The 24,239-nt window shown below is 39.3% G+C and overlaps 1 pseudogene; it reads left to right on the top strand.

Annotated features, from left to right (window-relative positions):
• The window catches only part of LOC107821760 (putative late blight resistance protein homolog R1C-3), a 42,939-nt pseudogene that overhangs the window by 11,129 nt on the left and 7,571 nt on the right, over positions 1 to 24,239 (top strand).

Genomic DNA, 24,239 nt, shown 5'->3' with positions numbered 1-24,239 from the left:
GAAGCCAAATTGCCTCCTTCACAGCCTCCGTAATAGCCATGTACTCTGCCTCTGTTGTAGACAAAGCAACTGTTGACTGCAAAGTAGACTTCCAACTAACTGGTGCCTTTGCAAAAGTAAACACATAACCAGTAGTTGACCTTCGTTTGTCCAGATCACCCGCAAAATCTGAGTCACAATATCCAACTACAGACCGATTGCCTTCCTGCTCAAAAACTAACCCAACATCTACAGTACTATGAATATACCGTAGAATCCATTTCACAGCTTGCCAATGCTCCTTTCCTGGATTATGCATATATCTGCTAATAACTCCAACGGGTTGTGAAATGTCAGGTCTCGTACAAACCATTGCATACATCAAGCTACCAACAACATTTGCGTATGGTACCCTTGACATATACTCCTGTTCAGTTTCATCCTTTGGCGACATAGTAGTACTTAGCTTAAACTGGGGAGCAAGTGGCGTACTAATTGGCTTAGTCTTCTTATCTATGCCAAAACGCTTTAGTACTCTCTTCAAATATTCTTTCTGAGATAAACAGAGTTTCTTTGTACGTCTATCTCTTATTATCTCCATGCCAAGAATTTTCTTTGCCTCACCCAGATCCTTCATCTCGAACTCCTCCTTCAGTTGAATCTTCAACTTATCAATTTCTTCCGAATTCTTGGAAGTTATCAACATATCATCAACATATAGGAGAAGATATACAAAGGAACCATCATTAAGTTTGCGCAAATACACACAATGATCGTATTTGCTTCTCTTGTACCCTTGCCACAACATAAACTTGTCAAATCGCTTGTACCATTGTCTAGAAGATTGTTTCAATCCGTACAATGATTTTTCAAGTTTGCATACTATATTTTCTTTTCCAGCAACTTTGAATCCTTCTGGCTGAGTCATGTAGATTTTCTCCTCCAAGTTTCCATGTAAAAACGCAGTTTTTACATCCATCTGAACTAGTTCCAAATCCAACTGTGGAGGAATGTTTTACAACTGGAGAAAATACTTCATTGTAATCAATTCCCTCCTTTTGAGCATATCCTTTGGCCACCAATCTTGCTTTGTAGCGAACATCTTCTTGGTTAGGAAATCCTTCTTTCTTTGCAAATACCCATTTGCACCCAATTGCTTTCTTTCCCTTCGGGAGATTGGCCAATTTCCATGTATGATTCTGATGAAGGGACTGCATTTCTTCATTCATGGCAATCCTCCACTTATCTTCTTCTGAACTTTGGATTGCGTCTTTATAAGTGGTAGGAACACCATCAGCTACAATTGAGGTTGCACAAGCAACCGTCTCTATAAGACGAACAGGTTTCGTTATTGTCCTTTTTGGCCTGCTGGTTGCTATTGATTCAAGTTGTTGTCGAGGTTCCTGAGTTGGAATCTCCCTTTCTACTGGCTCTTCTTCCAGAGGGTAATCTTCATGAGTTTCCTCCTCTGCTTCTTGTGTAGGAAAAATAAATTTTCCCTCAAACTCCACCTGCTTTGATGCACCACCAGTTTGTTTGACATCTTCAACTGTCACCTTATCTGTTATGGCAGATTCATCAAAGGTAACATCTCTGCTGAATATAATATTCCTTGTCTCTGGACACCATAAGCGGTATCCTTTGACTCCAGAAGTAATCCCCATAAATATAGCCTTCTTTGCTCTCGGATCCAATTTTGACTCTTTCACATGATAGTATGCAATTGAGCCAAACACGTGCAAAGAGTCATAATCTACAGCAGGTTTTCCATACCATTTTTCAAATGGTGTCTTGCCATCAATAGCAGCAGATGGTAGACGATTAATGAGGTGGCATGCATATGTAATTGCCTCAGCCCAAAATTCTTTGCCCAAGCCAGCATTGGACAACATACACCGTACCTTCTCCAGTAAAGTCCGGTTCATACGTTCTGCCACTCCATTCTGTTGTGGTGTATGTCTGACAGTGAAGTGTCGGACTATGCCATCATTTTCACAGACCTTATTGAAATGATCATTTTTGTATTCACCTCCATTGTCTGTGCGAATACACTTGATCCTCCTGCCTGTTTGATTCTCCACCATCGTTTTCCATTTGAGAAAAATTCCCAACACTTCATCTTTCCTCTTCATTGTATACACCCAGACTCTTCGGGAAAAATCATCAACAAAGGTTACAAAATAGTGCTTCCCACCCAATGAAGGTGTTTTGGAAGCACCCCAAACATAAGAGTGTACATAATCCAAAATGCCTTTAGTATTATGGATCGCTGTACCAAATTTAACCCTTGTTTGTTTCCCTTTGACACAATGCTCGCAAAACTCCAAGTTGCAAGTCTTTACGCCTTTTAACAATCCTTGATTAGATAGAGCTTTCAAGGATTTTCCTCCAGCATGTCCCAAGCGCATGTGCCATAGCCTGGTTGCTTCTGCCTCTTTGTCATTACTGGATGTCACTGTTGCTGTCCCAATAACTATGCTACCACGATAGCAGAACATATTATTGTTCTTCCGATTGGCCTTCATTACCACTAGTGCACTGGAGCATATTCTCATCACTCCATTTTCTGCAATGATTTTGAACCCTTTTGATTCTAGGGCTCCCACAGAGATGAGATTCTTCTTCAAACCCGGTACATATCGAACATCTGTTAATGTTCTGATCATTCCATCATGGCTCCTTAATCTTATTGAACCAATGCCATATGAGGTAAGAGGGCTGTTATCCGCTGTGTGGATGACTCCATATTCTCCTTCTTGAAAATTCACGAACCAGTCCTTGTTGGGACACATATGATAGCTACAAGCCGAGTCCATCAACCATATGTCTGATGATGTTGATAACTCTGTTGTAACTAATGAGAAGTCTGAATCATCACAATCAGCTACATTTGAATCCATAATGGCCTTTCCATTGTTATGTCTGGCCTTATTCTTCAACTTCGGACAGTCTTTCTTCCAGTGCCCCTTTTCTCGACAAAAGGCACATTCATCTTTGCTGGGTCTAGATCTCGACTTGGATCTTCCCTTCTTAGTCCTCGTTTGATTTTGAGGACGACCCCTCACAATTAGTGCTTCTCCTTCTCCGCCCTTCTGTTTTTCTCCCTTTCTTTGTTCATAGCTGTACAAAGCCGAACAAACTTCTCTGAGAGAAATTTCGTCATTTCCATGGAGTAGAGTAGTTTCAAGGTACTCGTACTCATTAGGAAGTGACCCCAACAACATCAAGGCCAAGTTACCATCATCAAAAGTTGCATCCATATTTTGCAAATCTGTGACCAACTTATTGAAACTGGTGATATGTTCATTCATTGTGGTACCAGGAACATAGGTGAAGCGAAACAGTCTCTTCTTCATGTACAATTTATTTTGACTGTTTTCCTTCAAAAATTTATCCTCCAGTGCTTTCCATAATTTACTTGCAGAAGTTTCCTTTGTGTATGGATATTTCTGCTCTCTAGCAAGGTAGGATCGAATGGTACCGCAAGCAACACGATTGATAATTTTTCAATCTTCTTCTCTAATAACATCTGGCTTCTTTTCTTCAATGGCAAGATCTAGCCCTTGTTGAAAAAGAACATCTAGAACCTCGCCTTGCCACATCCCAAAATGTCCTGACCCGTCAAAAATTTCTACCGCAAATTTCGCATTTGACACAATTCTTGTCATAAGCGAAGATGCCAACGATGACGTATTATTGACACTTGATGTAGATTCTTCTTGTTTACTGTATCCCATTTTGACACAAATATTATTTAGTAGCTGACGACACAAATCAAGATTATTTCCTTTCTGGTGTGGAAGATCAGACTAAGCTGCAACCACAGAGCAAACTCAGACAGAACCTTGACTCAGTTACCAAGATAGATCTTTTCTGATGTGGAAGATCAGACTATGCTGCAACCACAGAGCATACTTAGACAGTACCTTGGCTCTGATACCAATTGTTGCGGAAGCCAAATGTATATAGTGTGAATGAGTCACAACTACTATACCAAAAATTATGACAACCACTAAATAATAAACAAGACAATAAGACAACAATAAAAGAACACCAGAATTTACGAGGTTCGGCCAATTTTGCCTACTTCCTCGGACACAAACAATATTTTATTCCACTCCAAAATTACAAGTGAAATAATACTAAAGAGAGAAGATACAAATGCCTTAAGAAGATAAAAGGCAAATGAGAGGTGTGTTTAAATCCTAAACATTAGGCCTCCTTTTATAGGGTGAAATTCCCATTCAAAATTGTCATCCACCGATGTGGTACTTTTACCAATTTCAACATAAACAAACTCTTATGCGTGCGGTTTTCGAGTATCTACATGCTCTAATGTGCAACAATAATTTTTAATACAGAAATATTAGGGCTAGCTGTGTCCAGCAGCTGTGAGTCAAGACCTTGTCACGAAAACATGGTATTGTTTTAAGTTTTATTCTTTTTTTGTACCTTCTTTTTGTTATCTTGATTAGATGCTTTCTTTCTCTTAACTCCTCCATGTTGATCTCAAACTAACAACGGTGTGTTTTTATTTGGAAATTGCTAAGATAACTGCAGCAAAAGCACAGACAGAGTTGATCGAGTTCTTTCATAGCAAATTGTTGTAGTCATGTCATGCTCTCATGCTAGAATCTCTTATGCAGCTAGCAGAAACGCCTATTATATTGCGACACATTACTGATTGCTAAGGTTGTCTTTTGATTGACAACATAGACTCATGCTTACTGTGAAGAATTTTGTCATGTTCTTCTTGTTCTGTATGTTTCATGAGGTCTTTCACTGTGATATCTTGATGCCCTCTATAAACATCATGTCTTTCTTATGAAGTAATATAATTTTAGAACCAGTCAAAGCACTGTTTCATTTTCTGGTTGAATATAAGTACACCTCCCAATCATCAACCATAACATTTTAAATAGAGCAGAATGTTGTACAATAGCTGATTTGACAGCAGATTAAAAAGTTTTGATAGGCGGAGGGGCTTTGATTTAAGCTCTGATGCCTGATACCAAATGATTTAGAAGCAATATATATTTGATCTTATTCCTTTGGAACTGTTCTTTGTATACCTGTGTGGTATAGAAGATTTAAGCTCCAAGGAAGTGTCAATCTGATGGAAGTTGCATCCCTCGCGATTTCCCTAGCAATATCATAGCAATATACCACCAAAAGTTGGAAAGCTCTTCAACATCATTATAGGAGAAAAGCAGATGTTGAGAATATGTAATTAATTTAAGTTTTTGTTCTCTACTAGACGGAGCTAATGATGAATCATATGCCACCCTCTACTCTATTCCCTTCATCACAGTTTGACTAGCCAGGGATGATGATAAAATAATTAGTATGATTTGGAAATTATATATTGATAGTAGAAAGAAAACAATATTGTTAAGTGGTTTTGCTCCGTGTGGTTCGAAAATGTGACGAGCCGCACCCCTTGGATCCCAACTCATACCATGCCAGCAAGTCTCAAATAGTAGTATCGACTAGTAAAATGGCTCAAAACATAAATTGGGATGCAAATTCTTAAAACGAGGGATTGGGCTGTTATGAGTTCTTGAGCAAGAATGATTCGGAAGTAAGACATCACATTATGCTTGGAAAGTGCGCTCTCAAATACTTTTGGGACAAGCAATATTATCACTCATTGGTGCCAAGAAACTTCAGCAAACCTTTGAGGTAAATGCAAACAAACATATCATAGAAGTAAATAGTGCTGGAAGTAAACGTGAATTCACGACGATTCTAAGATTTTTGTGCGCCGTCTATGCCATCGGTGTAAACTCGGGTGGCCAGCCCCGAATCTCCTAAAATTTTGCGGGCCCATAAAAAATAACCTAATGAACAATATTCATCACTTCGTCATGACCGTTTCTCATTTTTGTTTTTTGCGTTTGAGGGCCATAAAATAGGAATTCAAGACGATTCCTGGATTTTTGTGTGATACAGTCTACGCCATCTGCATGAATTCGGGCGACTGTCCTCGAACCTCTTAAAATTTTACGGACCCATAAAAAAGACCTAATGAGTAACAGTCATCGCTTTTCCTTGATTGTTCTTCGTTTGGTCTTTTAGGGCCATAAAAAAGGAATTCAGGACTATTCCTAGATTTTCGTGTGCTATAGTGTGCGCCATCTGCAAGAATTCGGGCGACAGGTCCAGAATCTTCTAAAACTTTGCGGGCCCATATAAAATAACCTAATGAACAATGGTCTCGTTTCACCATGACCGATCCTCATTTTTTGGCGTTTTAGGGCGATAAAGTAGGAAGTCACGACGATTCCAAGATTTTCGTATGGTATATTCGACTCTATCTGCATGAATTCGGGTGACAGGTCCCGAATCTCCTAATATTTTGCAGGCCCATAAAAATGACCTATTGAACAGTAGTCATCACTTTACTATGACCGTTCCGTGTCATTTGGCATGTTAGGGCCATCAAACAGGAATTCAGGGCGATTCCCATATTTCGTGTATTATAGTCTCGTAATCTGCATGAATTCGGGTGACTTGCCCCGAATCTCTTAAAATTTTACGGGCCCATAAAAAATGACCCAATGAACAATAGTAACCGCTTCTCCATGACCGTAACTCATTTTTGGGCATTTCAAGGTTAGAAAATTGGAATTCAGCAGAATTTCCACATTTTCATGTGCTATAATCCACACCATTTACATGAATTCGGGCGACCGGCCCTAAATCTCCTAAAATTTTGCAAGTCCATTAAAAACTACCTAATAAAAAATAGTTATCGTTTTGCCATGACCGTTCCTCAATTTTCAGCGTTTTAGGGCCATAAATCAGGAATTCAAGACGATTCCCAGATTTTCCTGTGCTATAGTTCACGCCATCTGCATTAATTCAGGCGACTGGCCCCGAATCTCCTAATATTTTGCGGGACCAACAAAATGACATAATAAATAATTGTTAGCACTTCGCCAAGACCATTCCTCGATTTTAGCATTTTAGGGACATAAAACAGAAATTCAGGACGATTAGAAATTCGTGTGCTATAGTTCATGCTATTTAGGCGATTAGACCCAAATCTCCTAAAATTTTGAGGGCCCATAGAAAACGAGCTAATAAACAATAATCATCCCTTCTCCATGACCGTTCCTCATTTTTTGGCGTTTTACGACCATAAAATAGGAATTCATGACTATTTCGACATTTTTGTATGCTATAGTCTACACCTTCTGCATGAATGCGGGCGACCTACCCCAAATCTCCAAAAATTCTACAGGTCTCTAAAAACACCTAATGAACAAGAGTCATTGATTCACCATGACTGTTTCTTGTTTTTGGCATTTTAAGGCCATAAAACAGTAATTTAGGACGGTTCCCAGGTTTCATGTTCTATAGTTCACACAATCTATATGAATTTGGGCAATCGACCCTGAATTCACGCTATCTGCATGAATTCGGGCGACAGGTCCCGAATCTCCTAATGTTTTGCAGGCCCATAAAAATGATCTAGTAAACAATAGTCATCGCTACCTATGACCGCTTCGTGTCATTTGGCATGTTAGGGCCATCAAACAAGAATTCAGGGTGATTCCTAGATTTTGTGTATTATAGTCTCGTCATCTGCATGAATTCGGGCGACTTGCCCCGAATCTCTTAAAATTTTATGAGCCCATAAAACATGACCCGATGAATAATAGTAACCGCTTCGCCATGATCGTAACTCATTTTTGGGTATTTCAAGGTCAGAAAATTGGAAGTCAGCACAATTTCCACATTTTCATGTGCTATAATCCACACCATTTACATAAATTCGGGCGACTGGCCCTAAATCTCCTACAATTTTGCAAGCCCATTAAAAACTACCTAATGAAAAATAGTTATCGTTTTGCCATGACCGTTCCTCATTTTTCAGCATTTTAGGGCCATAAATCAGGAATTCAAGACGATTCCCAGATTTTCCTGTGCTATAGTCCACGCCATCTGCATTAATTCAGGTGACTCGCCCCGAATCTCTTAATATTTTGCGAGCTCAACAAAATGACATAATAAATAATTGTTAGCACTTCGCCAAGACCGTTCCTCATTTTTAGCATTTTAGGGACATAAAACAGAAATTCAGGACGATTAGAAATTCGTGTGTTATAGTTCATGCTATTTAGGCGATTAGACCCAAATCTCCTAAAATTTTGAGGGCCCATAGAAAATGAGCTAATAAACAATAATCATCCCTTCTCCATGACCGTTCCTTGTTTTTTGGCGTTTTACGACCATAAAATAGGAATTCATGACTATTTTGACATTTTTGTGTGCTATAGTCTATACCATCTGCATGAATGCGGGCGACCTGCCCCGAATCTCCAAAAATTCTACAGGTCCCTAAAAACACCTAATGAACAAGAGTCATTGATTCACCATGATTGTTTCTTGTTTTTGGCATTTTAAGACCATAAAACAGGAATTTAGGACGGTTCCCAGGTTTCATGTTCTATAGTTCACACAATATATATGAATTTGGGTAATCGGCCCACTCCTAATGTTTTGCATGCCCATAAAAATGACCTAGTGAACAATAGTCATCGCTACCTATGACCGCTCCGTGTCATTTGGCATGTTAGGGCCATCAAACAAGAATTCAGAGTGATTCCTAGATTTCGTGTATTATAGTCTCGTCATCTGCATTAATTCGGGCGACTTACCCTGAATCGCTTAAATTTTTACGGGCCCATAAAACATGACCCGATGAACAATAGTAACCGCTTCACCATGACCATAACTCATTTTTGGGCATTTCAAGGTCCGAAAATTGGAATTCAACACAATTTTCACATTTTCATGTGCTATAATCCACACCATTTACATGAATTCGGGCGACCAGCCCTAAATCTCCTAAAATTTTGCAAGCCCATTAAAAATGACCTAATGAAAAATAGTTATCGTTTTGCCTAACCGTTCCTCAATTTTCAGCGTTTTAGGGCCACAAATCAGGAATTAAAGACGATTCCAAGATTTTCATGTGCTATAGTCCACGCGATCTGCATTAATTCAGGCGACTGGCCCCGAATCTCCTAATATTTTGCGGGCCCAACAAAATGACATAATAAATAATTGTTAGCACTTCGCCAAGACCATTCCTCGATTTTAGCATTTTAGGGACATAAAACAGAAATTCAGGACGATTAGAAATTCGTGTGCTATAGTTCATGCTATTTAGGCGATTAAACCCAAATCTCCTAAAATTTTGAGGGCCATAGAAAACGAGCTAATAAACAATAATCATCCCTTCTCCATGACCGTTCCTCATTTTTTGGCGTTTTACGACCATAAAATAGGAATTCATGACTATTTCGACATTTTTGTATGCTATAGTCTACACCTTCTGCATGAATGCGGGCGACCTGTCCCGAATCTCCAAAAATTCTACAGGTCCCTAAAATCACCTAATGAACAAGAGTCATCGATTCACCATGACTGTTTCTTGTTTTTGGCATTTTAAGGCCATAAAACAGTAATTTAGGACGGTTCCCAGGTTTCATGTTCTATAGTTCACACAATCTATATGAATTTGGGCAATCGGCCCTGAATTCACGCTATCTGCATGAATTCGGGCGACAGGTCCCGAATCTCCTAATGTTTTGCAGGCCCATAAAAATGACCTAGTGAACAATAGTCATCGCTACCTATGACCGCTTCGTGTCATTTGGCATGTTAGGGCCATCAAACAAGAATTCAGGGTGATTCCTAGATTTCGTGTATTATAGTCTCGTCATCTGCATGAATTCGGGCGACTTGCCCCGAATCTCTTAAAATTTTACGAGCCCATAAAACATGACCCGATGAATAATAGTAACCGCTTTGCCATGATCGTAACTCATTTTTGGGTATTTCAAGGTCAGAAAATTGGAAGTCAGCACAATTTCCACATTTTCATGTGCTATAATCCACACCATTTACATAAATTCGGGCGACCGGCCCTAAATCTCCTACAATTTTGCAAGCCCATTAAAAACTACCTAATGAAAAATAGTTATCGTTTTGCCATGACCGTTCCTCATTTTTCAGCGTTTTAGCGCCATAAGTCAGGAATTCAAGACGATTCCCAGATTTTCCTGTGCTATAGTCCACGCCATCTGCATTAATTCAGGTGACTAGCCTCGCCCCGAATCTCTTAATATTTTGTGAGCCCAACAAAATGACATAATAAATAATTGTTAGCACTTCGCCAAGACCGTTCCTCATTTTTAGCATTTTAGGGACATAAAACAGAAATTCAGGACGATTAAAAATTCGTGTGCTATAGTTCATGCTATTTAGGCGATTAGACCCAAATCTCCTAAAATTTTGAGGGCCCATAGAAAATGAGCTAATAAACAATAATCATCCCTTCTCCATGACCGTTCCTCGTTTTTTGGCGTTTTACGACCATAAAATAGGAATTCATGACTATTTTGACATTTTTGTGTGCTATAGTCTATACCATCTGCATGAATGCGGGCGACCTGCCCCGAATCTCTAAAAATTCTACATGTCCCTAAAAACACCTAATGAACAAGAGTCATTGATTCACCATGATTGTTTCTTGTTTTTGGCATTTTAAGGCCATAAAACAGGAATTTAGGACGGTTCCCAGGTTTCATGTTCTATAGTTCACACAATCTATATGAATTTGGGCAATCGGTCCCGAATTCACGCTATCTGCATGAATTCGGGTGACAGGTCCCGAATCTCCTAATATTTTGCAGGCCCATAAAAATGACCTATTGAATAGTAGTCATCACTTCACTATGACCGTTCCGTGTCATTTGGCATGTTAGGGCCATCACTCAGTAATTCAGGGCGATTCCCAGATTTCGTGTATTATAGTCTCGTCATCTGCATGAATTCGAGCGACTTGCCCCGAATCTCTTAAAATTTTACGGGCCCATAAAAAATGACCCGATGAACAATAGTAACCGCTTTGCCATGACCGTAACTCATTTTTGGGCATTTCAAGGTCAGAAAATTGGAATTCAGCACAATTTCCACATTTTCATGTGCTGTAATCCACACCATTTACATGAATTCGGGCGACCGGCCCTATATCTCCTAAAATTTTGCAAGCCCATTAAAAAATACCTAATGAAAAATAATTATCATTTTGCCATGACCGTTCCTCAATTTTCAGCGTTTTAGGGCCATAAATCAGGAATTCAAGACGATTCCCAGATTTTCCTGTGCCATAGTCCACGCCATCCGCATTAATTCAGGTGACTGGCCCCGAATCTCCTAATATTTTGCGGACCCAACAAAATGACATAATAAATAATTGTTAGCACTTCGCCAAGACCGTTCCTCATTTTTAGCATTTTAGGGACATAAAACAGAAATTCATGACGATTAGAAATTCGTGTGCTATAGTTCATGCTATTTAGGCGATTAGACCCAAATCTCCTAAAATTTTGAGGGCCCATAGAAAATGAGTTAAAAAACAATAATCATCCTTTCTCCATGATCGTTCCTCGTTTTTTGGCATTTTACGACCATAAAATAGGAATTCATGGCTATTTTGACATTTTTGTGAGCTATAGTCTACACCATCTGCATGAATGCGGGCGACCTGCCCCGAATCTCCAAAAATTCTACACGTCTCTAAAAATTCCTAATGAACAAGAGTCATTGATTCACCATGATTGTTTCTTATTTTTGGCATTTTAAGGCCATAAAACAGGAATTTAGGATGGTTCCCAGGTTTTATGTTCTATAGTTCACACAATCTATATTAATTTGGGAAATCGGCCCCGAATTCACGCTCTCTGCATGAATTCGGGCGACAGGTCCCGAATCTCCTAATGTTTTGCAGGCCCATAAAAATGAACTAGTGAACAATAGTCATAGCTACCTATGACCGCTCCGTGTCACTTGGCATGTTAGGGCCATCAAACAAGAATTCAGGGTGATTCCTAGATTTCGTGTATTATAGTCTCGTCATCTGCATGAATTCGGGCGACTTGCCCCAAATCTCTTAAAATTTTGCGTGCCCATAAAACATGACCCGATGAAAGATACTAACCGCTTTACCATGACCGTAACTCATTTTTGGGCATTTCAAGGTCAGAAAATTGGAATTCAGGATAATTTCCACATTTTCATGTGCTATAATCCACACAATTTACATGAATTCGGGCGACCAACACTAAATCTCCTACAATTTTGCAAGCCCATTAAAAACTACCTAATGAAAAATAGTTATCGCTTCGCAATGACCGTTCCTCATTTTTCAGCGTTTTAGGGCCATAAATCAGGAATTCAAGACGATTCCCAGATTTTTCTGTGCTATAGTCCACGCCATCTGCATTAATTCAGGCAACTGGCCCCGAATCTCCTAATATTTTGCGAGCCCAACAAAATGACATAATAAATAATTGTTAGCACTTCGCCAAGACCGTTCCTCATTTTTAGCATTTTAGGGACATAAAACAGAAATTCAGGACGATTAGAAATTCGTGTGCTATAGTTCATGCTATTTAGGCGATTAGACCCAAATCTCCTAAAATTTTGAGGGCCCATAGAAAATGATTTAATAAACAATAATCATCCCTTCTCCATGATCGTTCCTCGTTTTTTGGCATTTTACGACCATAAAATAGGAATTCATGGCTATTTTGACATTTTTGTGTGCTATAGTCTACACCATCTGCATGAATGCGGGCGACCTGCCCTGAATCTCCAAAAATTCTACAGGTCTCTAAAAATTCCTAATGAACAAGAGTCATTGATTCACCATGATTGTTTCTTGTTTTTGGCATTTTAAGGCCATAAAACAGGAATTTAGGATGGTTCCCAGGTTTTATGTTCTATAGTTCACACAATCTATATTAATTTGGGAAATCGGCCCCGAATTCACGCTATCTGCATGAATTCGGGCGACAGGTCCCGAATCACCTAATATTTTGCAGGCCCATAAAAATGAACTAGTGAACAATAGTCATAGCTACCTATGACCGCTCCGTGTCATTTGCATGTTAGGGCCATCAAACAAGAATTCAGGGTGATTCCCAGATTTCGTGTATTATAGTCTTGTCATCTGCTTGAATTCGGGCTACTTACCCCGAATCTCTTAAACTTTTACGGGCCCATAAAACATGACCCGATGAACAATAGTAACCGCTTCGCCATGACCATAACTCATTTTGGGCATTTCAAGGTGAGAAAATTGGAATTCAGCATAATTTCAACATTTTCATGTGCTATAATCCACACCATTTACATGAATACGGGCGACCGGCCCTAAATCTCCTAAAATTTCGCAAGCCCATTAAAAACGGCCGAATGAAAAATAGATATCGTTTTGCCATGGCCGTTCCTCAATTTTCAGCGTTTTAGGGCCATAAATCAGGAATTCAAGACGATTCCCAGATTTTCCTGTGCTATAGTCTACGCGATCTGCATTAATTCAGGCGACTGGCCCCGAATCTCCTAATATTTTGCGGGCCCAACAAAATGACATAATAAATAATTGTTAGCACTTCGCCAAGACCGTTCCTCGATTTTAGCATTTTAGGGACATAAAACAGAAATTCAGGACGATTAAAAATTCGTGTGCTATAGTTCATGCTATTTAGGCGATTAGACCCAAATCTCCTAAAATTTTGAGGGCCGATAGAAAACGAGCTAATAAACAATAATCATCCCTTCTCCATGACCGTTCCTCATTTTTTGGCGTTTTACGACCATAAAATAGGAATTCATGACTATTTTGACATTTTTGTGTGCTATAGTCTACACCATCTGCATGAATGCGGGCGACCTGTCCCGAATCTCCAAAAATTCTACAGGTCCCTAAAAACACCTAATGAACAAGGGTCATTGATTCACCATGACTGTTTCTTGTTTTTGGCATTTTAAGGCCATAAAACAGTAATTTAGGACGGTTCCTAGGTTTCATGTTCTATAGTTCACACAATCTATATGAATTTGGGCAATCGGCCCTGAATTCACGCTATCTGCATGAATTCGGGCGACAGGTCCCGAATCTCCTAATGTTTTGCAGGCCCATAAAAATGACCTAGTGAACAATAGTTATCGCTACCTATGACCGCTTCGTGTCATTTGGCATGTTAGGGCCATCAAACAAGAATTCAGGGTGATTCCTAGATTTCGTGTATTATAGTTTCGTCATCTGCATGAATTCGGGCGACTTGCCTCGAATCTCTTAAAATTTTACGAGCCCATAAAACATGACTCGATGAAAGATACTAACCGCTTCGCCATGACCGTAACTCATTTTTGGGCATTTCAAGGTCAGAAAATTGGAATTCAGCATAATTTCCACATTTTCATGTGCTATAATCCACACAATTTACATGAATTCGGGCGACCAACCCTAAATCTCCTACAATTTTGCAAGCCCATTAAAAACCACCTAATGAAAAATAGATATCGTTTTGCCATGGCCGTTCCTCAATTTTCAGCGTTTTAGGGCCATAAATCAGGAATTCAAGACGATTCCCAGATTTTCCTGTGCTATAGTCTACGCGATCTGCATTAATTCAGGCGACTGGCCCCGAATCTCCTAATATTTTGCGGGCCCAACAAAATGACATAATAAATAATTGTTAGCACTTCGCCAAGACCGTTCCTCGATTTTAGCATTTTAGGGACATAAAACAGAAATTCAGGACGATTAGAAATTCGTGTGCAATAGTTCATGCTATTTAGGCGATTAGACCCAAATCTCCTAAAATTTTGAGGGCCCATAGAAAATGAGCTAATAAACAATAATCATCCCTTCTCCATGACCGTTCCTCATTTTTTGGCGTTTTACGACCATAAAATAGGAATTCATGACTATTTCGACATTTTTGTGTGCTATAGTGTACACCATCTGCATGAATGCGGGCGACCTGCCCCGAATCTCCAAAAATTCTACAGGTCCCTAAAAACACCTAATGAACAAGAGTCATTGATTCACCATAACTGTTTCTTGTTTTTGGCATTTTAAGGCCATAAAACAGTAATTTAGGACGGTTCCCAGGTTTCATGTTCTATAGTTCACACAATCTATATGAATTTGGGCAATCGGCCCTGAATTCACGCTATGTGCATGAATTCGGGCGACAGGTCCCGAATCTCCTAATGTTTTGCAGGCCCATAAAAATGACCTAGTGAACAATAGTCATCGCTACCTATGACCGCTTCGTGTCATTTGGCATGTTAGGGCCATCAAACAAGAATTCAGGGTGATTCCTAGATTTCGTGTATTATAGTCTCGTCATCTGCATGAATTCGGGCGACTTGCCCCAAATCTCTTAAAATTTTACGAGCCCATAAAACATGACCCGATGAAAAATAGTAACCGCTTCGCCATGACCGTAACTCATTTTTGGGCATTTCAAGGTCAGAAAATTGGAATTCAGCATAATTTCCACATTTTCATGTGCTATAATCCACACAATTTACATGAATTCGGGCGACCAACCCTAAATCTCCTACAATTTTGCAAGCTCATTAAAAACTACCTAATGAAAAATAGTTATCGCTTCGCAATGACCGTTCCTCATTTTTCAGTGTTTTAGGGCCATAAATCAGGAATTCAAGACGATTCCCAGATTTTTCTGTGCTATAGTCCACGCCATCTCCATTAATTCAGGCAACTGGCCCCGAATCTCCTAATATTTTGCGAGCCCAACAAAATGACATAATAAATAATTGTTAGCACTTCGCCAAGACCGTTCCTCATTTTTAGCATTTTAGGGACATAAAACAGAAATTCAGGACGATTAGAAATTTGTGTGCTATAGTTCATGCTATTTAGGCGATTAGACCCAAATCTCCTAAAATTTGAGGGCCCATAGAAAACGAGCTAATAAATAATAATCATCCCTTCTCCATGACCGTTCCTCGTCTTTTGGCGTTTTACGACCATAAAATAGGAATTCATAACTATTTCGACATTTTTGTGTGCTATAGTCTACACCATCTGCATGAATGCGGGCGACCTGCCCCGAATCTCCAAAAATTCTGCAGGTCCCTAAAAACTCCTAATGAACAAGAGTTATTGATTCACCATGACTGTTTCTTGTTTTTGGCATTTTAAGGCCATAAAATAGGAATTTAGGATGGTTCCCAGGTTTCATGTTCTATAGTTCACACAATCTATATGAATTTGGGCAATCGGCCCCGAATTCATGCTATCTGCATGAATTCGGGCGACAGGTCCCGAATCTCCTAATGTTTTGCAGGCGCATAAAAATGACCTAGTGAACAATAGTCATTGCTACCTATGACCGCTTCGTGTCATTTGGCATGTTAGGGCCATCAAACAAGAATTCAGGGTGATTCCCAAATTTCGTGTATTATAGTTTTGTCATCTGCATGAATTCAGACGACTTGCCCCGAATCTCTTAAAATTTTATGGGCCCATAAAACATGACCCGATGAACAATAGTAACCGCTTCGCCATGATCGTAACTCATTTTTGGGCATTTCAAGGTCAGAAAATTGGAATTCAGCACAATTTCCTCATTTTCATGTGCTTTAATCCACACCATTTACATGAATTCGGGCGACCAACCCTAAATCTCCTAAAATTTTGCAAGCCCATTAAAAGCTACCTAATGAAAAATAGTTATCGCTTCGCCATGACCGTTCCTCATTTTTCAGCGTTTTAGGGCCATAAATCAGGAATTCAAGACGATTCCCAGATTTTCCTGTGCTATAGTCCACGCCATCTGCATTAATTCAGGCGACTCGCCCCGAATCTCTTAATATTTTGCGAGCTCAACAAAATGACATAATAAATAATTGTTAGCACTTTGCTAAGACCGTTCCTCATTTTTAGCATTTTAGGGACATAAAAACGAAATTCTGGACGATTAGAAATTCGTGTGCTATATATATGAATTCGGGCGACTAGACCCGAATCTCCTAAAATTTTCACGACCCAGAGAAAATGAGCTAATATACAATAGTCATCCCTTCTCCATGACCGTTCCTCATTTTTTGGGGTTTTACGATCATAAAATAGGAATTCATGACTATTTCGACATTTTTGTGTGCTATAGTCTACGCCATCTGCATGAATACGGACGACCGGTCCCGAATCTCCAAATATTCTACAAGCCCCTAAAAAAAACCTAATGAACAAGAGTCATTGATTCACCATGACTGTTTCTTATTTTTGGCATTTTAGGGCCATAAAACAAGAATTTAGGATGGTTCCCAGGTTTCATGTTCTATAGTTCACACAATCTATATGAATTTGGGGAATCGGCCCCGAATCTCCAATAGTTTTGTGGGCCCAACAAAAACTGCCTCATTAAAAATAGTCATCGCTTCTCCATGATCGTTCCTTATTTTTTGGCGTTTTAGGGCCATAAAATAGAAATTCAGGACGATTCCCAGATTTTTTTGTGCTAGTCCATGACATCCAAAGATCTAATGAACAATAGTCATTGGTTCACCATGACCACTCCTCATTTTTTAAAAATATTTTATGGCTATAAAACATGAATATCGGACGACCCTATATTTTCGTGTGTTATAGTTCATGCAATTTGCATGAATTCAGGCGATCGACCCATAATCTTCTAGAATTTTGTGGGTCCATAAAAAATGACCCAATGAACAATAGTCAGTATTTCGCCATGACTGTTCCTTATTTTTTGCATTTTAGGGTCATAAAACAAGAATTCAAGATGATTCCCAGATTTTCATGTATTATAGTCCACGTCATCTGCATGAATTTAGGGGACCAACCCCGAATCTCCTAAAATTTTGTGGCCCCTTAAAAAACCACCTAATAACCATAGTCATCGTTTCGCCATGGCCGTTGCTCATTTCTTTTGCATTTTAGGGCAATAAAACAAGAATTCAAGATGATTCCCATATTTTCATGTACTATAGCCCATGCCATATGCATGAATTCGGGCTATCCGCCGTGAAACTTCTAAAATTTTGTAGGTCCATCAAAAACTACTTAATGAATAACAATCATCCCTTCATCATGAACGTTCTTCGTTTTGGATTTTTAGGGCCATATAACAGGAATTCAAGACGATTGCCAAATTTTCATATGTTATAGTCTACGCCTTCTGCATGAATTGGGCGACCAACCCCGAATCTGCTAAAATTTTGCTGGACCACAAAAAACATTCAAATGAACAATAGTCATCGATTTGCCACGATCGTTCCTCATTTTTTGGCATTTTAAGGCCATAAAGCAGGAATTCAGGAGGATTCCCAGATTTTGTGTACTATTGTCCATGCCACCTGCATGAATTCAGGCGACCAACCCCGAATCTCCATTATCCCATACAAAATGACCTAATGAAAAATTGTCATCACTCTGTCATTACAGTTCCTCGTTTTTAGCATTTTAGGCCATAAAACAGAAATTCAGGACGTTTCCCACATTTTCGTGTGTTAGTCCATGCCATCTAAATGAATTCGGGCGGCTGGCCCTGAATCCCCTAAAATATTGTAGGCCTATCAAAACCAATTTAATGAACAATAGTCATCGCTTCTCACTACCCATTCCTCGTTTATTGGCATATTAGGGACATAAAACAGTAATTCAAGACAATCCTAGAATTCTGTATTCTATAGTCCACGTCATCTGCATGAAATCGGGCGACCGGCCCCAAATCTCCTAAAATTTTACGGGCCCATAAAAAATAATTTAATGGACAATAGTCATCGATTCGCCATAACCGTCCCTCATTTTTTGTCAGTTTAGGGCCATAAAACAATAATTCAGGATAATTCTCAGATTTGCGTGCGTTATAGTCCACGCCATCTACTTGAATTTTGGCGACTGACCCCAAATCTCCTAAAATTTCACAGGCCTATCAAAAACGTTATAATAAACAATAGTTATTGCTTTGCATTGACCGTTCCTCGTTATTTTGGTATTTTAGGGCCATAAAATAAGAATTTCGGAAGATTCCCTGATTTTTCGAGTGCTACAGTCCACGCCATCTGCTTGAATTTGGGCGACTAGTCATGAAGCTCCTAAAATTTTGCGAGCCCATAAAAAACAACTTAAGTAATAATAATCATCACTTCGCCATGACTGTTCCTTATTTTTGGCGTTTTAGGGCCGTAAAACAGGAATTAAAGACGATTCCCAAATTTTCGTGTGCTATAATCCATGCCACGTGCTTAAATTCAAGCGACTAGCCTCGATCTCCTAAAATTTTGTGGCCCATAAAAAATGATCTAATGAACAATAGTCATCGCTTCGCCGTGATTGTTTCTTCTTTTTAGCGTTTTAATGCCATAAAACAGGAATTTAAGTTGATTCTAAAATTTTCGTGTGCTATAATTCATGCCATCTACTTGAATTCAGGTGACCAGCCCTAAATCTCCCAAAGTTTTGTGGCCCATGAAAAAAGACCTAATGAATAATAGTCATCACTTCGCTATGGCCGTTCCTCATGTTTTGGCATTATAGGGTCACAAAACAGGAATTCAGGGCGACCACACCATTTGTATAAATTCGGGCGACCGGTCCAGAATCTCCTAAAAGTTTGTGGGTCTAACAAAAATAAACTAATGAACAATAATTATAGTTTCTCCATGAGCGTTCCGCGGTTTTTAGCATTTTAGGGCCATAAACAGAAATTCAAGACGATTTTCAGATTTGCGTGTGCTATAGTCCCCGCCATCAGCATGAACTCGGGCGACCGTCTTCGAATCTCCTAAAATATTGTAATCCCATAAAAAACAAGCTAATAAACAATAGACATCACCTCTCCATGATTTTTCCTCTTTTCTGGCATTTTAGAACTATAAAACAGGAATTCAAGATGATCCCGAGATTTTCGTGTGCTATAATCCACGCCAGCTGCATGAATTCGGGCGACTGGCCCCGAATCTCCTAAAAGTTTGCGGGCCTATTTAAAATGACCTAATGAACAATAGCCATTGCTTCGCCATAACTATTCCTCGTTGTTTTGGCGTTTTAGAGCCATAAAACAGGAATTTAGAATAGTTCCCAGAGTTTTGTGTGCTATAGTCCATACCATCTGCATGAATTTGTGCGACCGACCCTGAATCTCTTAAAAGTTTGCGGGCCCAACAAAAATGACTTCATGAATAATAGTTATCACTTCGCCATGACCGTCCCTAATCTTTTGGTGTTTAGGGCCATTAAACAGAAATTTAGGAGAATTCCAAGATTTTCGTGGGCTATAGTCTACGCCATCTACATGAATTCGGGCGACCAGACCTGAATCTTCTAAAATTTTGCGGGCCGATAAAAAATGACCTAATGAACAATAGTCATCACTTCGCCACGACCAATCCTGCTTTTTTGGCATTTTAGGGCAATAAATAGGAATTTAGGATGATTCCAAGATTTTCGTGCGCTATAGTCTATGTCATATGCATGAATTCGGGTGACCAACCCCGAATCTCTTAAAATTTTGCGGTCTAATAAAAAACGACTTGATGAACAATAGTCATTGTTTTGCCTTGATTGTCCCTCGTTTTGGGTATTTTAGGGCAATAAAACAAGAATTTCGGATGATTCATAGATTTTTGTGTGCTATAGTCCACGCCATCTGCATGAATTCTGGCGACCAACCCTGAATCTCTTAAAATTTTAGGGGCCCATAGAAAAGACCTAATCAACAATAATCCTCGCTTTGCCGTGACCGTTCCTAAGTTTTAGCATTTTAGGGCCATAAAAATAAAATTGAGGACGATTCTCAGATTTTTGTTTATAGTCTATGCAATCTGCATGAATTCAGACGACCGACCTTGAATCTCCTAAAATTTTGCGGGTGCATCAACAAAGATCCAATGAACAATAGTCATCGCTTCGACATGAGTGTTCCTTATGTTTGGCATTTTAGGGTCCTATAACAGGAATTTAGGATGCTTCCCAGATTTTTATGTGCTATAGTCCATGTCATCTGCATGAATTCTGGCGATGGCCCCCAAATCTCCTAAAATTTTACGGGCCCTCAAAAAACTATATAATAACAATAGTCATCACTTCGCCATGACCGTTGCTCATATTTTGGCATTTTAGGGCCATAAAACAAGAATTTAGGACGATTCCCAAATTTTTGTGTTCTATAGTCCATGTCATCTGCGTAAATTCGGGCGACCGACCCCAAATCTTCTAAAATTTTGCAGGTCTATAAAAAACAACTTAATGAACAATAGTTATCGCCTTGCCATGATCGTTATTCGTATTGGCATTTTAGGGCCATAAAATATAAGTTCAGGATGAGTTCCAGATTTTTGTGTGCTATAATCCACGCCATCTACATGAACTAGAACGACCGGCTCCTAATCTCCTAAATTTTGCTGGACCATAAAAAAATACCTAATGAACAATAGTCTCGTTTCTCCATGACTGTTCCTTGTTTTTTGGCATTTTAGGACGATATAACAAGAATTCAGGACGTTTGCTAGATTTTTGTGTGCTATAGACTACGCCATCTGCATGAATTCGTGCAATCGGCCCCGAATCACTTAAAATTTTACGGGCTCATAAACACGAGCTAATGAACAATATTTATCGCTTTGCCATGATCGTTCCTCATTTTTTGACGTTTTAGGGCCATAATAGGAATTCAAGACGATTCCTACATTTTGTGAGCTATTATGCATGCTATATGCATGAATTCAGGCGACCGGCCCAGAATCTGGTATGGCCCATAAAAATGACCTAATAAACAATAGTCATCGCTTCTCCATGATTGTTCCTCAGGTTTTGGCATTTTTGGGCCATAAAACAGGAATTCAAAACGATTCCCACATTTTTTATGTTATAGTTCACTCAATCTACATGAATTAGGGCGACCGACCCCAAATCTCCTAAACTTTTATGGGCCCATAAAAATGACCTAATGAACAATAGTCTCCGCCATGACCGTCGCTCAATTTTGATCATTTTGGGGCCATAAAACAGGAATTCAGGACAATTCCCAGATTTTCGCGCGCTATATTCTACGCCATCTGCATGAGTTATTGCTCCCGATTCTCCTAACATTTTTCCAGGCCCATAAAAAAAATAACCTATTGAACAATAGTCATAGCTTATCCATGACCATCCTATTCTTGTTTTGGCATTTTAGGGCCATAAAACAGGAATTCATGACAATTCTCAGATTTTCGTGCGTTATTGTCGGCGGTATCTGTATGAATTGGTGCCACCAACCCCAAATCTCCTAAATTTGTGCGCCCATTAAAAATGAATTAATGGACAATTTTCATCGCTTCTCTATGATCGTTCCTCATTTTTTGGCATTTTAGGGCCATAATTCAGGACGATTCCCAGATTTTCGTGTGCAATAGTCCACACCATCTTCATGAATTCTGGCGACCGACCCCAAATCTCCTAAAATTTTACGGGCCCGTCAAAAATGATCTAATGATCAATAGTCATTGCTTCACCAAGACCGTTTCTTGTTTTTAGCATTTCAATACCACAAAATAGGAATTTAGGACGATTTTCAGATTTTTGTATACTATAGTACACGCCATCTGCATGAATTAGGGCGACCAACCCCAAATCTCCCAAAGTTTTGTGAACCCATAAAAGCGATACAATAGTCATTGCTTCGCCATGACCGTTCCTCATTTTGTGGTATTTTAAGACCATAAAATAGAAATTCAGGATGATTCCCAAATTTTCGTATGCTATATTCCATTCCATCTGCATTAATTTGGGTGATCGACCCCAAATCTCCTAAAATTTTGCGGGCCCATAAAAATGACCAAATTAACAATAATCATCACTTTGTCATGAACGTTCCAGGTGTTTTGGCGTTCTAGGATCATAAAACAAGAATTCAGGACGATTCCCAACTTTTCGTGTGCTACAGTCCACGTCATCTGCATGAATTCGGATGACCGGCCTCGAATCATCTAAAATTCTGCAGCACCATAAAAATGGCCTAATGAACAATAGTCATCGCTTCTCCATGACCGTTCCTCATTTTTTGACGTTTTAGGGCCATAAAATGAGAGTTCAGGACGAATTCGAGATTTCGTGTGCTATAATCAATGCCACTGCATGAATTCAGGCGATAGACCATGAATCTCCTAAAAATTTTTGAGCCCATAAAAATTACCTAATAAATGATAGTCATCGCTTTTCCATGGAAAATCCTCAATATTTGGCGTTTTTGGGCCATAAAATAGGATTTCAGGATGATTTTTTCTGATTTTCGTGTGGTTATAGTCCACGCCACCTACATGACTTCGGGCGACCGGTCCCACATCTCCTAAAATTTTGTGGGACTATAAAAATTACCAAATGAACAATAATCATCGTTTGGCCATGAGTGTTCCTCGATTTTTGGCATTTTAGGGCCATCAAACAGGAATTTAGGACGATTCTCAGATTTTCGTGTGTTATAGTCTATGCCAACTGCATGAATTCAGGCGACCGACTGCGAATCTCCTAAAAACTTTTTGGCCCATAAAAAGCGACCTAATAAACAATAATCATCGCTTCGCTACCGTTGCTCATGTTTTTGACATTTTAGGGCCATAAAATAGGAATTCAAGACGATTCCCATATTTTCGTATCCTATAGTCCACGCCATCTGCATTAATTCAGGCGACTGGCCACGAATCTCCTAATAATTTGTGGGCCCAACAAAATGACATAATAAACAATTGTTAGCACTTCGCTAATATCGTTCCTCGTTTTTAGCATTTTAGGGACATAAAACAGAAATTCAGGACGATTAGAAATTCTTATGCTATAGTTCATGCTATTAAGCCGACTAGACCCGAATCTCCTAAAATTTTGAGGCCCCATAGAAAATGAGCTAATAAACAATAGCCATCCCTTCTCCATGACCGTTCCTCGGTTTTTGGCGTTTTACGACCATAAAATAGGAATTCATGACTATTTTGACATTTTTGTGTGCTATAGTCTACGCCATCTGCATAAATGCAGGCGACCGGCCCCGAATCTCCAAATATTATACAGGTCCATAAAAAGAACCTAATGAACAAGAGTAATTGATTCACCATGACTATTTCTTATTTTTGGCGTTTTAGGGCCATAAAACAGGAATTTAGGACGGCTCCCAGGTTTCATGTTCTATAGTTCACACAATCTATACGAATATGGGAAATCGACCCCGAATCTCCAATAGTTTTATGGGCCCAACAAAAACTGCCTCATTAAAAATAGTCATCACTTTTCCATGCTCGTTCCTTATTTTTTGGCGTTTTAGGGTCTTAAAACAAAAATTCAGGAGGATTCCCAAAGTTTTGTGTGCTAGTCCATGACATCAGCATGAATTCAAGCGGGTGGCCCCGAATGTCCTAAACGTTTTTGG

Source organism: Nicotiana tabacum, chromosome 14 (genome assembly GCF_000715075.1).
Source record: "Nicotiana tabacum cultivar K326 chromosome 14, ASM71507v2, whole genome shotgun sequence".
Taxonomy (NCBI): domain Eukaryota; kingdom Viridiplantae; phylum Streptophyta; class Magnoliopsida; order Solanales; family Solanaceae; genus Nicotiana; species Nicotiana tabacum.
Note: the sequence above shows the minus strand (reverse complement) of the source record. Positions and strands in the feature narration are given on the sequence as shown.